The sequence below is a fragment of the Stenella coeruleoalba genome (assembly GCF_951394435.1).
Source record: "Stenella coeruleoalba genome assembly, chromosome: 8".
NCBI classification, from domain to species: domain Eukaryota; kingdom Metazoa; phylum Chordata; class Mammalia; order Artiodactyla; family Delphinidae; genus Stenella; species Stenella coeruleoalba.
Window position 1 is genome coordinate 102,867,990 of NC_137154.1, and position 16,445 is coordinate 102,884,434.

Below are 16,445 nucleotides of genomic sequence, written 5' to 3' on the forward strand. Positions count from 1 at the left end.
CGGATCACAGCCTTAATTTATATCATTGAAATTACCCTTCTGTTAAATGTAACTCAGCCACCGAAAGTAGCCGGGAGGGAGACGAGCAAAAGAGAATTCCCTCAGTGGGATAACTCGTGTTTCAGCCTTTGCCATTGCTTTAGATTTACCCTCTACTGAATATTTGAATATTCATGACTCACAGTTCTTTGACCTTCTCCTCCGAGCCCTCATTTAACCTAGGTCAGGGGTCAGGAGAGGGCTATAGCCTCAGGGCAGGAAAGACTCAGAGAGCAGACTGTCTACCACCCCATCACCTGCTGGGCTTATCTCTAGTAACCTGGCTTATCTCTAAAAACAATAACGTGATGTGAAGTGTGATGTTTCCTAAGGAAAAAACTTAATTCTAAGGAAGAATTAACTCTCTCAAAAATGAGAGCTGGGGGGCTTCCCTGGTGGCGCAGTGGTTGAGAGTCCGCCTGCAGATGCAGGGGACAAGGGTTCGTGCCCCGGTCCGGGAAGATCCCACGTGCCGCGGAGTGGCTGGGCCCGTGAGCCATGGCCGCTGAGCCTGCGCGTCTGGAGCCTGTGCTCCGCAACGGGAGAGGCCACAACAGTGAGAGGCCCGCATACCGCAAAAAACAACAACAACAACAACAAAAAAAAAAAATGAGAGCTGAGGATTCTGAAAATTAAGTCTGGCTTTAGGTGATCTCTAAAATAGATTAGTTGTAGTGACTCTGATTCCTAGTCCCTGGTGCAGGAATAAAAGGGCAGAAATATTCATATATTCCTCATTTAGAGAAAATATAAACAATGTGAAAATCTTGTTCTAGGTGAAAATATACAGCACTTTATATCCACATGTTCAGAACCGTGGTAAGAATATTACAGTATAATATCATTTCTCTGAATAGGATTATTTCATTACAGAATTTTTTTTTTTTGGAAAGTCAGTATCTGGCTTTGTAATTTAAGGCTTTTATCCTAAAAGTTTCCATTTACTTTGAGCAATGGATGGGAGTTAAAATGTGCCATGGTTGACTCCTTTCCCTTTCTAATGAAGACACAAAGGCTCAACTTTGAAAAACTGTGAAAATATAGTAAGTGTCCTTCAGCGCAACGTCATCCTCACCCTTCACTGTACAAAGGTAGCAATGCAGTGAAGATGGTGTTGTCATGAAAACAAGATTTTACGGCTCATCTTCTGCCTTTGCACATTAAAAGTCTTAGAGAAAAGGAAGAGATAGCGCTATTGGTTCAGTTTTGTTTAATAACTGTCTGTGCCAGGCACTGGGGGAAATGACAAGTCCACACTGGAGTGGGAAGACAGACAGAGAAATCAACCATCTCGATCAAATGTAATACATGCTATGAAAGAATCTGTGAAGAGAGCTACGGAAGCTTCAGACTGTCCCCTGCAGCCCGGTCAGCTCCAGCACACCACCCCATTTAAAAAGTCCATGGGCAATTAAACCAATCACAACCAATTATAATTGTATTCACTATGTTTGCAAGAGAGTTAAAAAAAAAAAGCAACATAGAGAAGACCCGGATTCTTGGCTTACATGGGTGTATAGTGTGATTATTGCAGACCTCTGGGGTCTGGCATTGTCTACACAGAATTCACATAGACAAAAACCCTTTAGAACCTTAGGGCCAACCTACCATGGTGGCCGAGAGCATAGCTAGAAATCTAAAGAGTGTAAAATAAACCACACCCTTGCTGAGATGGCCTAGAGAATGCCCAGGAAAGCAGCAAGTTTTGTTTTAAACAGTATCTTCGAAAATATAGCATTAGATGAATATCTACACACAAAAGAATGAAGGGGGACCCTTAACTTACCCCTATACAAAAATTAACTCAAAATGAATTAAAGACCTAAAACTATAAAATTCATAAAAAAAAAACATCGATGGAAACTTCATGACATTGGGTTTGGCAATGATTTATTGGAATCACACCAACAGCACAGACACAAAAAAAGAAATAATAGATAAGTTGGACTTCATCAAAATTAAAAACTTTTGTACATCAAAGAACACTATTAATAAAGTGAAGATGCAACCCACAGAATGGGAAAAAAATTTCAAATCCCTTACAATAGATTACAGGATATATAAGGACCTCTTACGACTCATCGACAACAACAAATAACTCCATTAAAAAATGAGTAAAGGAAAAAAAAATTTTAATTAAAAAAATAAAATTAAATATCGGGATTTCAAATAGATGAAAAAAAAGTGAGCAAAGGACTTGATTAGATATTTCTCCAAAGATATACAAATGGTCAATAAGCACATGAAGAGCTTGTCAACATCACTAACCATTAGGGAAGTGCAAATCAAAACCACGATGAAATACCATTTCACACTTATGAGGATGGTGTGTATCAAAAAAGTAGTAAAATAAATAACAAGTGTGGGTGACAATGTGGAGAAATTGGAACACTTGTTCATTGCTGATGAGAATGCAAAATAGTGTAGTTACTACGGAAAACAGTAAAATGATTCCTTATAAAATTAAACATAGAATTACCATGGAATCCAGAATCCACTTCTAGGTGTATACCCAAAAGAATCGAAAGCAGGGACTCGAACAGATGTTCGTTCATAGCAAGATTATTCACAACAGCCAAAATGTGGAAACAACCCAAACGTCCATCAACAGATGAATGGATAAACAAAATGTGGTCTATACAAGCAATGGAATATTATTCAGCCTCAAAAAGGAATGAAATTCTGATACCTGGTACGACATGGATCAACCTGGAGGGTAACGTGCAAAATGAAATAAGCCAGATGTGAAAGGACAAATGTTGTATGATTCCACTTATATGAGCCATCTAAAATAATCAAATTCATAAAGACAGAAAATACAATAGAGGTTACCAGGCTCTGAAGGGAATGGGGATTGGGGAGTTAGGGTTTAATGGAAACAGAGTTTCAGTTCAAGATGATGAAAATGCTCTGGATCTGGGTGGTGGTGACAGTTACTTAATGCTACTGAACTGTACACTTAAAATGGTTAAACGGTAAATTTTAAGTTATGTATATTTTACCAAAGAAAAAATATAAATATACTTTTCTGAAGGAAATATGTATAGCATTAGGGTTAAGGAGACCATCCGCAGAGAAAAGGCTTTCTCCTCCACGTGAATGGTACAGGGCAAAGGTAAAGGTAATGATCCTCCAAAGAAGAGGGTATTGGGACTTCCCTGGCTGTCCAGTGGTTAAGACCCCATACTTCCACTGCGGGCGAGGGGTGCAGGGGTGGGAGCGGGGCACAGGTTCCATCCCTGGTTGGGAAATTAAGATCCCTAATGCCACGCAGCCAAAAAAAAAAAAAAAAAAAAAGCCACCATGTGGCAACAAGACCTGAAATGGCCTCTGTTTAAAAAAAGAAGAAAAGAAAAAGGTCTGAACTCACAGGAGGAGCACGGGTTCTCCCTCCACCTCACAGAGCCCTCAGCTCTGTCATCCATCAAACAGGGGCTAATAACACCAGCCCAACCACATGAGGTTGTTGTAATCACTGTATAATTGGATGACTATCGAAACAGTAAACTGGAAAGGCAATATTGGTTGGTCTTTTCCATGCTCTGCTATATTACATTCTATGGAGAAGGACCTCAGTTGAGATGACTCTATAGTTTAAGATCTTCAAGAAAAATAATTAAAGCCCCGTGACCTCAGGGACATGTATACCTGTGGAACTTGAAAAAGAATAGATACATGTATATGTATAACTGAATCACTTTGCTGTACGGCAGAAATTAACACAACATTGTAAATCAACTATACGTCAATAAAATATTTTTTTTTAAAGAATTGTTTACTTACCTGAAAGAGCATCTTCATAGCCCAGCCTAAAGGATGGTAGTTTCAATATCATTTAGACCCAGTTGGAATAGGGCCTGAATGAATGTAGAATAATTACCACCAAGCTCTTTGCTGTTTTTACTGTGAAGAACTCTTTTTTCTTTTCTCAGCATAGCAAGCTGCATTGCAAGTTAGTATCTCCTAAGAGGAAAAATGTGGAATTGAATTCCCAGAATCTCAGCCTTGCCAGGATGCTCAGCCCTTCCACCATCAACCTTCCCTGCCTCCCACCCCAACCCCCAAAATGCAGGAATGCCCTTCACAACGATCTACAATGATTCTTTTTTTAAAATTTTATATTGGAGCATAGTTGATTAACAATGTTGTGTTAGTTTCACGTGTACAGCAAAGTGATTCAGTTCTACATATACATGTATCTATTCTTTTGCAAGTTCTTTTCCCATTTAGGTTATTACAGAATATGGAACAGAGTTCCCTATGCTATATTGCTTAGCATATAGCATATTCCCTATGCTATATGCTATGCTATATTGTTGGTTATCTATTTTAAATATAACCGCTTGTACACGTCATATACAATGATTCTTTACACCACTGTCAACGCACAAAAAGAGGTAAGTCTGAACTGAACGATGGCTTTCAACGTAATGAGAAACAAAACGACATCTCCCTTTATCGCATTCACATATTATCTCTTCTTTCTTTCCATCTCCCTTGGAAAAAACTTCTGATGCTTCAGAAGACTCCATGTACACAGGGAAGCAGTACCCAAACAAATCACAAAGACTGAGTAGGGGTGAAATCCAGATACCTTTACAAATGCAATCGCCATCAAATATGGAAGAGGCCGCAGACTATAAGATGAAAGGAAAGCAAAGAGCAGAGAACCTTTGTCTATTCGCGCTCCAGCTCTGAAACTTCTTATCCTGCACTTTGTAATGAATCTATCTCCTTTCCGTAATCAGAAGCCAAGTCTTTGTCTTGCGCCACAGACGAATCAGTTGTGGCACACGTACGGGTACATGCACATCTGGCCCCCAGGTGTGGGTCTTTCTGTGCGCCAGGGAGCCTGTGGAGAGGCTAGGCTTCTCGGCAGGGTCCTCCCAGCACCCCGCACCCCTGCAGGGTGGGGCCACTTCAACAGGGCTCGAACCAGCTTTCTGTTGTTTCCTAGCACTCGATGAGGTATTTGACATTTGGAGCTGCGGTAGGACCCCAGATGGACATCCTGCAAAGTAGCTTCGATAAAGCTTGTGGAACGTGCGGCACCGAACTCGTTCTCTTGGACCCACCGAGCATCCTTTAGATGCCATAAATTCACAAAGTTCCAAGCATCCTTTAGATTCCAAATTCACAGAGAGCCAGAGTGGATGGTTGTATGATACACTACAGACCACTGAAAACCCATCTCTAGTCACCTCCTTCTTGGACTCTATTCCTTTCTCTGTATATTTGTCACTCTGCCCCCGTTCCCTCCTCCGTCAAAATACCTTTACTTTTTCCCTCTGCCAATCGAACTCTTACCAAGTCATTTTTAAATCTCAGTTTTTAATCACAAAATTAATATGTGGTCCTAGCTTATTCAAACAATACGGAAGAGGTTGAATTAAAAACTGGAACTCACCATCCCTGCCCCCTTTCACCCAATCTCACATGGAAAGGTTAACTATTGTTTACAATTGGATGTGCAGCCCCCTAGACCTTTTTCCTGTATGGTTTCCGTGTATAAAATACACATTATATGTATTTTCCTGCAACTTGCTATCAAACACTTGGCAGTGCATTTACTGGGGTCAACTTTCTACGTTGGCCCCATCTGAGTGACCTCATTCATTTCAGCAACCAAGTCTTAATGCTTCCTCATATCTCATCGGTTCCAGCTCAAGTGTTTTTTCCTCTGTGTCTCCCTGACACCCCAGCCTTCTCTTCCTGCACTTTTTCATGCAGAGATCATCTTGCTCATATGTTGTCATACTGTGCTATGGAAGTGTTCACCTCTCCCTCTCATGTCTTTCCTGCCTTATCTCCTCAACTCGAATGGGACCCTGGAAGGGCAGACATCCCTATACGACATAAAGTGCCCCCTCAGCAAACTCCCTTAACGTAACGCACATTCATATGGACTGGATGAGTACACAGAGTTATGGCTTGACAGGTCAAAATATCCTGCAGGATGACATCATTTTTTTGAGATCTGCACAAATCACCTAAGTATTAAGTAGTCATTTCTGGTGGCATGGGAGACTTTTTTGTTTTATTCTTGTTATATGTCTGTGTTTTCTGATTTCATACACTGTTCTGTTCCATTCAGGTGAAGGAAAGAAGCACATTTTATTTTTAAATATGTGACTTTATTGGTCTAAGATGACAGGAGAGCACAGTGTGATAGCAGAGACTCTGAGGTTAAATTGCTGCGACTTAAATCCCAGCCCTTCTATGTTACCATGGGCATTTCATTTAAAATTTCTGGTCTTTGTTCTCCCCGTACGTAAAATGAAGACAGTGATAATACACCTCAGGGTAGCGAGTGCTAAGTATTGAATTCATCGAGGTTTTACTCAATAAATACTAACCATCATTATCAACGGCAAGGCCAGGGCTAGACCCAAGGCTTCTATTTTCCAGCCCAGCGTCATCCTCCCCACATGCCATGAATCCTCAGAGGAAAGCCCAGAAGCTGATTTTTCCTCCTGGCTGGAATGCCGGGGTGCTGATCAGGAGAAAAGCGACTGATGCAGCACCCAGTAATGCAATGAGGACCTGCCTGATGAGAAAGGGATCCTCCTGGGTCTCTACAAGCACAGCGGCAGCTGGGTCTTGGTGGGTCACACCAAGTAACATTGACCACATTCATTTTTCCCTTTGAAACTGTGTAGTGATTACAGATCAAGCCCGGTCTTGGAGTCAGGGCCACCTTCCCAGGACTACTACAGGGTTACTCTTTGAAGCTTCCAACCATGTTTTCTAGTCCTGATTTAGAAGGCAAACCAATTTCTTTCTTTTTTTTTTTTTTTTGAATGAAAGATTCCTTGAATTCTACAGCACTTTACAATTTTCAAAAGTTTCACACACATGATTTCATATCATCCCATAATAACACTAACATACTAATTTGAAAAGATACGTGCACCCCAATGTTCATAGCACTATTTACAATAGCTAAGGTATGCAAGCAACTTAAGTGTCCATCAACAGATGAATGGATAAAGAACCCGTGGTATATACTAACAATGGAATACTACTCAGCCATAAAAAAGAATGAACTTTTAGCAACATGGATGAACTTGGAGGGCATTAAGTTCAGAATTGTCAGACAGCGATAGACAAACACTGTCTGATATCACATGTGTGGAATCTAAAATATACAATAAACTAGTGAATAAAGCAAAAAAAGAAGTAGACTCACAGATACAGAGAAAAAACAAACAAACAAACACAGATACAGAGAACAAACTTACCAGTGAGGAGAGGGAAGGGAAAAGGGCAATATAGGGGTAGGGGGGAAGAAGGGTTAATATTGAAGGCAAACAACTTTCCTTGGAGGGACGCTGAGCCCTTTAATACATTTCCTGACCTATCAGGATAAAGTGGCCCTAAACTGCCCCCTTCATGGGAGGCTGTAAGGGCTTCTGTAAGGCAGCCCAAACTCTGCTTTCTCCAAGGTGCTCAAGAAGTCAGCACCAACCTCCCACTCTCTTTGTGCCTTAGACATCTCTCTTCCCGTGCCCTATGCCTGGCCTAACTCAGCAGTATCTGCTCAGACGAGATATGCTTCCCTGAACAGAACTATCATGACCAAAAATTCTAGAAGCCATAAGTTCATGAGCTGGGAAGGATCTTTAGGGATTCTGCATCATTTTTTAGGCAAGAATACAGAGTCAGAGAAATTAATCTCTTGGCTAAAAGAATGCTAATAGATAAATTCCCCATAAATCTTCGAAGCTAAATGATTAGCCTTTCTGTAGGAACCATTATCAGCTGCATAGTAAGCATCTTGGGTGAGTCTAAGTCTAGGTTTGCAGCTAGAGGAACCAGTACTGAAGAAGCAAAATTCAGGTTAATTGAACAGTTGATGGAGTAGTTCTCTCTTTTTCACACCAAATGCCTGGGGATTCAGTTGATAGCTCAGTCGCCAGTAAACCAGGGAGAGGAAAGAGCAATCCATGTACCACAAAAATCATCATGGATTTTGCTGTTTCAAACCATGCTTAGGGGGCTTCTCTGGTGGCGCAGTGGTTGAGAGTCCGCCTGCCGATGCAGGGCACATGGGTTCGTGTCCCGGTGCCGCGGAGCGGCTGGGCCCGTGAGTCATGGCCGCTGAGCCTGCGCGTCCGGAGCCTGTGCTCCGCAACGGGAGAGGCCACAACGGTGAGAGGCCCGCATACCGCAAAAAAAACATGCTTAGGAACAAAAGTCCAGTAACCACAGTCAGCCACAGCCATAAAGGCATTGAGAAATTTATGGAAAGCCACATTCATCAGTTGTTAACGTACTCATTCTTTTGGCCTGGTGCTCATGAATGATTAGCAGTAGATTGGTTCGTTTTTGAGTTTTTTTGGAACACCGTTTCAACCAAATGCCAGGTTTGCTGCGGACATCTTTATCCTGGATACTTCCCTTTTTCCTCAACGTAGCCAAGACAGTCCCTGAACTCAGGGACCAAGGAGACAAGCTAGGAATATCCAGATGTCTCAGACATTCATCTACATCTGGTTTCGACCTGAATTCTACCTCTGCAAAGAGGCTTTCTCTGACCACTGGCATCTCCCTTCTCTCACTGGACTATGTCATCTCATTATATATTTGAACAGTGTACCACTTTCTCATTTGTAGCAAAACTTATATTGTAATTATTTGTGTAACGTCCATCTTCTTTGTTTATTGTAAAATCATGGGGGCAAGAAATGAATCAACCTCATTCACCCTGTTCCTGCAACTCTTATCACTGCCAGAAATCTAAAGTGAAGGCTATATGAGAATCCGATGGGGAGATGAATGAATGAGTGGATGGATGGATGGACGGATGAACAGATGGATATATGGATGGACGAATAAGCAGATGGATGGATGGGTGGGTGGATGAACAGATGGATAGATGGCTATTTGAATGCTGCCTATATACTATCCAATTTACCCATAATTTCTTAACTTTGGTTCTTTGATCTTTAATTTTTCTCCCATTGCCCATTGCTCCTGCTGTCGTCACAGAACATGACACCGAATTCTGTCACCCAACTCTGTCCCTAAACATCACAACATGAACTTTTTTTTCAATCAAAACAAACATGTCACAAGAATAATTTATCTTTTACAGAGCACAGAGTGAAGTGAAGAACTGACAATTAACCAGAAGACTCAGGCTGTATAAACAGACAGAATGAGTCACCACTTCACACCAGATTTCTTTCTGTCTGTTATCTGGGTTAATTCAGTCTACAGCTGGTGTGCTTTTCCTCTACCATTGGAGTAGTTGCCACAATACATCCTTCATCTTGTTTTTCCTTAAGAATAAGTAAGATGGAAGCAATTGACTTGTGATTGCTCGACTGAATCTAGACTTCCGGGTTTTATTTCCCTCCTAGTTTGTTTTCTAAGAGTTGCAGATCTAAAAAGTCCCTGAAGCATCTCACTCATTCTTAACAATGGCTATTGGACACAGAAAACCCTTCACAGCACAGAGGTGTGTAGAAACGGGATCCCAGTGTTAATTTGGAATGGGATGAGCATGAAGAATGGAAAGAGATACTTTGGTTGTACAATCCAGTATTCTAACTCCCCAATAAGCATACAAATGAGTTACTTATAGCACCATTTTTTTTTATCAAAGGGCCAGCTAAGGAAATCACAAAAGCTTGAACTCCATCTTTGCACCATCCAGAAAGCGTGTGGACTAGCAAAGATGCTGACCTTGCTCCCAGGGGGAGGCTTCTGACTGGAGAGAATCTGGCTCATTACCTAATGAAGGGCTGTCTCTTGCAACCTACATCACAGCTCATCCTTGACCAGAGCAGAACAGGATACAGTGCACCACTTCTTATCTTATTTTGGTGGCATTTCAAAGGTGAGTTTTTAGAAATGTTGGGTGTTTGGATAACAGATACTTCTAAAAAGGGCCAAAAGAAACAAAAACAGTAAAAGTGAAAGAAGCATTGTTACTTCTAGCTCAGAGTAGGGCAAAATCCTCTGACGGGTCAGAGTTACGGAAGGGCTGGTACTTGTTCAGATTGTAGAGGTCCGCTCTCTCGGTGATCAAAATTCAAGGAAGCTTAGAGTAAATAATTTATATTGAAAGTATGTTCTTACTCTTAAATCGTTCTCCAAGATCAAACTTCAAGGACTTTAACCTTGACTCCAAGAACAATTCTTCCTTCTGTCTTTTCCCAGGTACTTATTATCCTTTTTAATCCAAAAGTAATCTATGTTTACTGTTTAAAATTGGAGAAATATGGAAAAAATAAAAACAGAAGATTAAATTTATCTATAACCCTCCCCCCACTTCCAGAGATATCCAGTAATAACATTTCCATGGATAATTTCTTTCCAGTCTTTCTATATAGATAGGTATTTTTTATTTTATAAAAAATAAACTAGATCATATTACACATAGTATTTTAGCCCATTTTTTTCTTAACCTACTTCTAATGCCATAAACAGTTGCCTTTATAGTATTTTATCTGGTATGTTCACATGTATTCCTAAAGAGTCTAGAAATTTAGCATAAGATTGAGCCTTCATTTCATACTGACTCTTCTAGCAATGAAAAGAATCATAAGATCTGGATTCAATTCCTAGTTTGACTAACTAGTTGTGTGTTTGGAGGAAAGGTCTCTGGGCATTGGTCTTCTCATCCATGAACTAAAGATCATATACTTCATTTCTAGAAAGTTGAAGAGGAAGACTTCTGACACATAAATCATACAACACACAGTTTAACTGCTCCTCATTGCTTACTATGGACACTCCATATGAGAGGGATTTCCCCTTGTCCTTCATTCTTCGATTTGCTTTCCCTTTATTTTTCCATTTCCTTTCCCCTGAAACAATGAAATGTGATGCCTTTGATCTGCTCATCAGAAGATGCGTGGTTGGCCTCTTCCCCACTTCTGCAAACTCAGGACCAGTCTCCTGCTGTACAAGGTCTGTTCTGAGCCCCAAACACAAGGCAGGTACTTCTATGTGTGTTCCCACCACCGGGCTCATCTGAGCTCCGAGCCCCTGGTGTAGAAACTGACTCCCGGAACTTGAAATAAGTCTCTGCTTTCTCGAAGGCTCCAACCAGAAGTCTATGAGAAAATGTAAAAGGCACATTTATTTTCTTTGGACCAGAAATAGAAACATAAATCTCTTCCTCTTTTAAAGGGCCCAGTAAAGATTTTGTGTTCCACATCAAAGGGAAGCTAGGAAGAGACAATGTTTTTCCACTGTAGCCGATGAAAATGGACGGGAGACTCGATTCACCCGTGATTGGGAATCTAAAGGAATCCCTGAGGTCTGATACAGTAGTTCACAGAAAGGTGTGCCAGGTTTCCTGAATTCCACATACAATCCTGCACAACTGAATTCTTAAGGTATTTCTCATGCCCATTGCCTGAAAGAAAGGACAACCCGCTTCCCTTCAGGTCTAACCAAGCTGCTCATGTAACTGGCCCAAGACCAACAAAGATCAAGAGATTGAATACAGATTAGAATTTTATCTCTGCATATTTCTGGAGTCTGTTAATTTGGGTATCTCAAGAAGAACGAGCATCCCACCAGAGAGCCTTCTGTAGCATATCTATAGAGAAGATATGAAGACGTGTCTGATGTTTAATTTCATCATGAATGCCATTGACCCCAGAGACTTGTGACTCTGGTGTGAAACAGGAGCAGAGTGAGGAGAAGCCCTGGCGCACTGCATTACCTTGAGGCGCTGATATTCCCACGTAACAGCAAGCAGGATTCCAAAGAGTGGCGGCATCAGAACACTGAGCACCTTCCTGCTTGATTATTTCTCTCCCATCCTTGTTACTAAACGTAGCAGTAATCTTCACGGAACTAGGCATCTCTCCGGGCTGTTGCCTACGGTCTTTTCTCATTGAGATGCTGAAAAATAAAATGAGATAATAGAGACAGAAAATGCTTTGAAAGTGAAATGCTTTGCATATGAAAGGGACTGGAGAGTTTGTTTATGATAGCTCTGATGAATCCTGCCTTGTCTCCCTGCAGCAGACGTTATAATATTTCATTGTTGGAATTGAAATGGCCACATAATAGACAAGTGTCACAGAACTTGGATCAGTAGATAAACATTACAGGGAAGCATATTTCAGATCAAAATGATGAAGTGCTTTTGAGCATTTAGAGAGCTTTTGAACGTGTGGAGCCATTCAAAAAAGAAATGAGAGCCTGGAAAAGCACTGGATCCGTAGGACCAGCCAGCAGGGATGCTGTAGAGAAGTTTCTTCCACTGGACCAGATGATAGCTAAGGTTCCATCCAGCTCTATGTGATTCCACTATTACAATGATCTCTACTGCTATTTTTAAATATGTAAAGGGCTGTAATGTAGAAGAAGAAGTAGTTCATTTCAAATGCATCAAACTAGGTCTAGTTGATAGAAGTTATAGGAAGGTGAGCATTGGCACAGCAGAGGAACAACATTCAGATATTTGGAAATGTTATACAATTAATTGTTTCAAACTCAAGTAGATGTAACTATGGGAAAGTAATCTGACCAAAGCCACCAGTGTTAGACCACAAACTCCTGATATTTAATCCAGTTCCGGGTTCTCTGTCTCACATGCCTCCCCCAATCCAAGGCCACACATACTTGGCAAGTATATATTTTAAAAATCAGGGAGTTCCCGGGCAGTCCAGTGGTTAGGACTCCATGCTTTCACTACCAAGATCCCGGGTTCAGTCCCTGGTAGGGGAACTGAGATCCCGTAAGCTGTGTGGTACAGCCAAAAAATAGATAAAATAAAGATAAAAATCAGAAGACAGCCATGTATAGTGACTGTTTGCTGAGAGTCCTCCTCTGGTCCTGCTACGTTATAACTCCTTTCTTCTTAGGCTTTCTTTTTCAGGGAAAAATTAAATTAATAGGCTTATGCTACTCTGAGGTCTACAGAAACTAGACTGCATTGAATAACATCTCTTGACGGGAATGCTCTGTTTGTTTCTGGGTATTACACATGGTCACTGCCATTTGGAATACTCTCCTCACCTTTCCCTTAGCAAAATCTTATTCAGTCTTCATCTCCTCTCCTCTCTGAATCTCCCCTGCCAGACTTTACCCTCTTACCAGTAGCATCACTACAAGATCAGGTATCACCAGTAGCATTACTATGGGATCAGGTATTCACATTCCCAATTACCTTGTCCATAAATCCAATAAGCATTTGCTGTCTTACATATTAGTTATTTGTTTACACTCAGGGTAAAGACTATGACTTATTTATTTTTGTATCTCCAGCAACTCGCTTGGTGCCTGGTCCTTAGGAACTTCTTAGTATAGGTTTATTTGGTTGAAAATATGCATACGTTTTCATTTATTTTAGAGCCTAGAAAGTTAGTTGCAAATCCCGTGACAGTCTCCAATGCAACGAAACATGGGTATCTTAAAATTTTAGATATATTTATGAATCCCCCCCCCAAATGCCTTTTTGGGCTACTATGGAAAGGGGTCAGAGAGCAAGGAAGCTCTTACCTCAGGGCCTTTGCACTTGCTCTTCCTGCTGCAGTTCCATGAAGTTCCCTCCCTTGCTTCACACATGTCACATGAAGATGTTCACTCTTCAGTGAGGTCTAGCCTGACTATCCTATAAAATAAAACCATCCATCTCCATCCTCAGTATTCCCTATCCACCTTATTTTGCCTTAATTTTTTCCCTAGTACTTTCCATCTGACATACTATGTATCCACTTGTTCATTTGTTTATTGTTTACCTCCTCTCTCATCAAAAGGAAAGATACTTTGCAGGTTTTGTTCATTGCTGTATCCCCTAGAAGAATGCCAGGCACATACCAAAGGCTCAACAAACATTTACTAAACAAGTGACTGACCAATGAGTGAATGAATAAATGAATTGTTGAAATTAAAAAAATAGGATTGCCCAATAAAAATGTCAATAACATGCCTGAAAAAAGTCAAAGTCTCTTGGAACAAAGAACAAAAAAATGTAAAGAGACATGAAATATCAAATAATAAAGTTAAGAGACATAGAATATCAATCCAGGATGTGCAACATTCACCTCATAAATTTTCCCAAAATAGAGGAGAGAAAATAAAAGGGAGAAACTATTAGAAGAAGTTTATAAGAACTTAAGAAAATCACCAATCTTAAAATCAAAGTTTCAGCCAAGGATAAGAGAAGATACAAAAAGCTTTTAGAAAGATGAAGGCAAGTCATCTACAAAAGAATGGGAGTAAGATTGGCATCAGTCTTCAAATTAATAGCACTGGATGCTAAAAAGTATTAGTCATATCTTAAAATGTTTGAAGAAAAATTATTTTGAACCGGAAATTCTATACCTAAACTATCAATCAAGTATAATAATAAAATAAAAACAGTTTCAGACATACAAAGAATGTGAAAGTTTACTTCCCATCAAGCCTTTCTGAAGAAATAGGATGTAGAGTCACCCTTCAGTATCTGCAGGGGACTGGTTCCAGGATCCCCCATGGATACCAAAATCCACTGATGCTCAAGTCCCTTATCTAAAATGGCACAGTATTTGCATATAAATTATGCACATCCTCGCATATACTTTAAATCATCTCTAGATTGCTTACAATACCTAATACAATGTAAATGCTACGCATATAGTCGTAAACACAATGTAAATGCTATGTAAATATTTGCTGGCTTGTGGCAAATTCAAGTTTTGCTTTTTGGAAATTTCTGGAATTTTTTCCCAAATATTTTGGATCTGAGCTTGGTTGAATCTCAGGGTGCAGAACCTATGAATATGGAGGACTGACTGTACTTTAGCAAAATAGAAATTGAAACAAAAAAAAAAGAGAAGAAAATGAGATCCAAGAAACAGTGGACCTTATCCAGGAGAATGGTATACAGTAAGTATAGAAAGCAATCATAGAACAAGAGAATGTCTTTAAAAGAAGGTAGATTCCCTTGTAACATAATTATTAAAAGTTTGGATGAAAGGTGAAAACATAAACTGCTTTAACTAATAAGAAAAAAAAGCAATCAGCAACACTAGGAAAAACAAAGAGCTATATAAGAAAGTCATTATGAAAAATAGAATGTGATCTCATTTTAACGAATTCATGGAACATAAGAAAGAGAATTCATTTGATACTAAAACTTGGAATATTTTTCAAGTTTTCAATATTTTTCATTGGCACACAAGTTTAGTGACATAGAATTATACCTCATCCTATAAAGTCTAATTACACTACTTGGTCCTGTGGTGAACCACCTGAATATGAATACATAGTCATCTGAATAGAAATGGGTTTTCAATTTTTAGAATCAATCTGTAGATCAAGCATGAATGACTTAATTATGATAAAAATTGAATGCAAATATTATAACTTTGGCGATATTAGGAGGTAAAGAGTATGTGAAAAGGTGGAGAGAAACATAGGCGTGCTAATGTCTTCATTTCATATGACATGAGGTCAGAGTTGTTGTCCCAAGATGATGAATCAAGAAATTAAAAATTGAGGTGTATTATTCAAAGTTATAATGATAACTAAAAGACAACTAAGAACTAAAAAAATTATTTAAACGTTGGGAAATTGATGGGGTTGAGTGTAGTGTAAGTGAGCTACATGTTTTATGTTTTATATTGATGGTCAACTGGTATGGTTTAAAGTGATGAAATCAAGAAATAGCAGAAATGTATTACATATAACATGAAATTAGCTACCAAAAAACTAAAAATATGAGTAGTTGTCACTTCTTGGGAGTGTGACTAGCTGTGGGATGAGAATGTGGACTTTCACATTTTATTTCATAACGTTTTGTCTAGTTGGACTTTTCATTGTCACATGAATATATTATTTTTATACTTAAAAAGAAAAACAACTCTACCTTTTAAAAGAGAAGACCATTTGTACTGGAAGATGCTGGCCTGTAATCATTTCCCCTATGACATTTGGTATGTCAGGATGAGAAAAATCTGACCAAGAAAATTCTAAAAATACAAATTTGCCTTTATTTTTCTCTGATTTGGAGTTCAAGGAAGCTATGAGGACCTTTGGAAAGACGGCAGAATTTGGAATCAAAAGAAAAAGTAATCCTAGAAAAATCTTTTAACAAATTTCTACGCCTCCGTGCTCCCACCCTTCGATGGGGTCTTTGCGCATAGCATTTCACTCCTTTATTCAGGGTCCCAAGGGGATGAGACTCGCAAACCCTAAGCTATAGGAAGCACTGCCAGTGTTTCCTACAGCTTATATGAGCCAGGAATTGTGGAGAAGAGCAGGGTAGCTCTTCTGAATTTCAGGCATGCAAATGAATGTGCCCATGTTTAAATGACTCGGTAAGATTTCTAAGTCAACAGCTCCAAAGCCCCCTGTGGCAGAATCAAACTTCTGTGTGAAGGTCTTCTGAGGAAGCTACTGACTTACTGAACACCCTGCAGCCAGCCACCCACACAACTCAGAGCACACCTGGA

The 16,445-nt window shown here is 39.8% G+C and overlaps 1 protein-coding gene across 1 annotated transcript in view; it reads right to left on the reverse strand.

Annotated features, from left to right (window-relative positions):
- ETS1 (ETS proto-oncogene 1, transcription factor) overlaps window positions 1–16,445 on the reverse strand; it is a 159,331-nt gene that overhangs the window by 125,425 nt on the left and 17,461 nt on the right. The gene's annotated exons all lie outside the window — the stretch shown is intronic.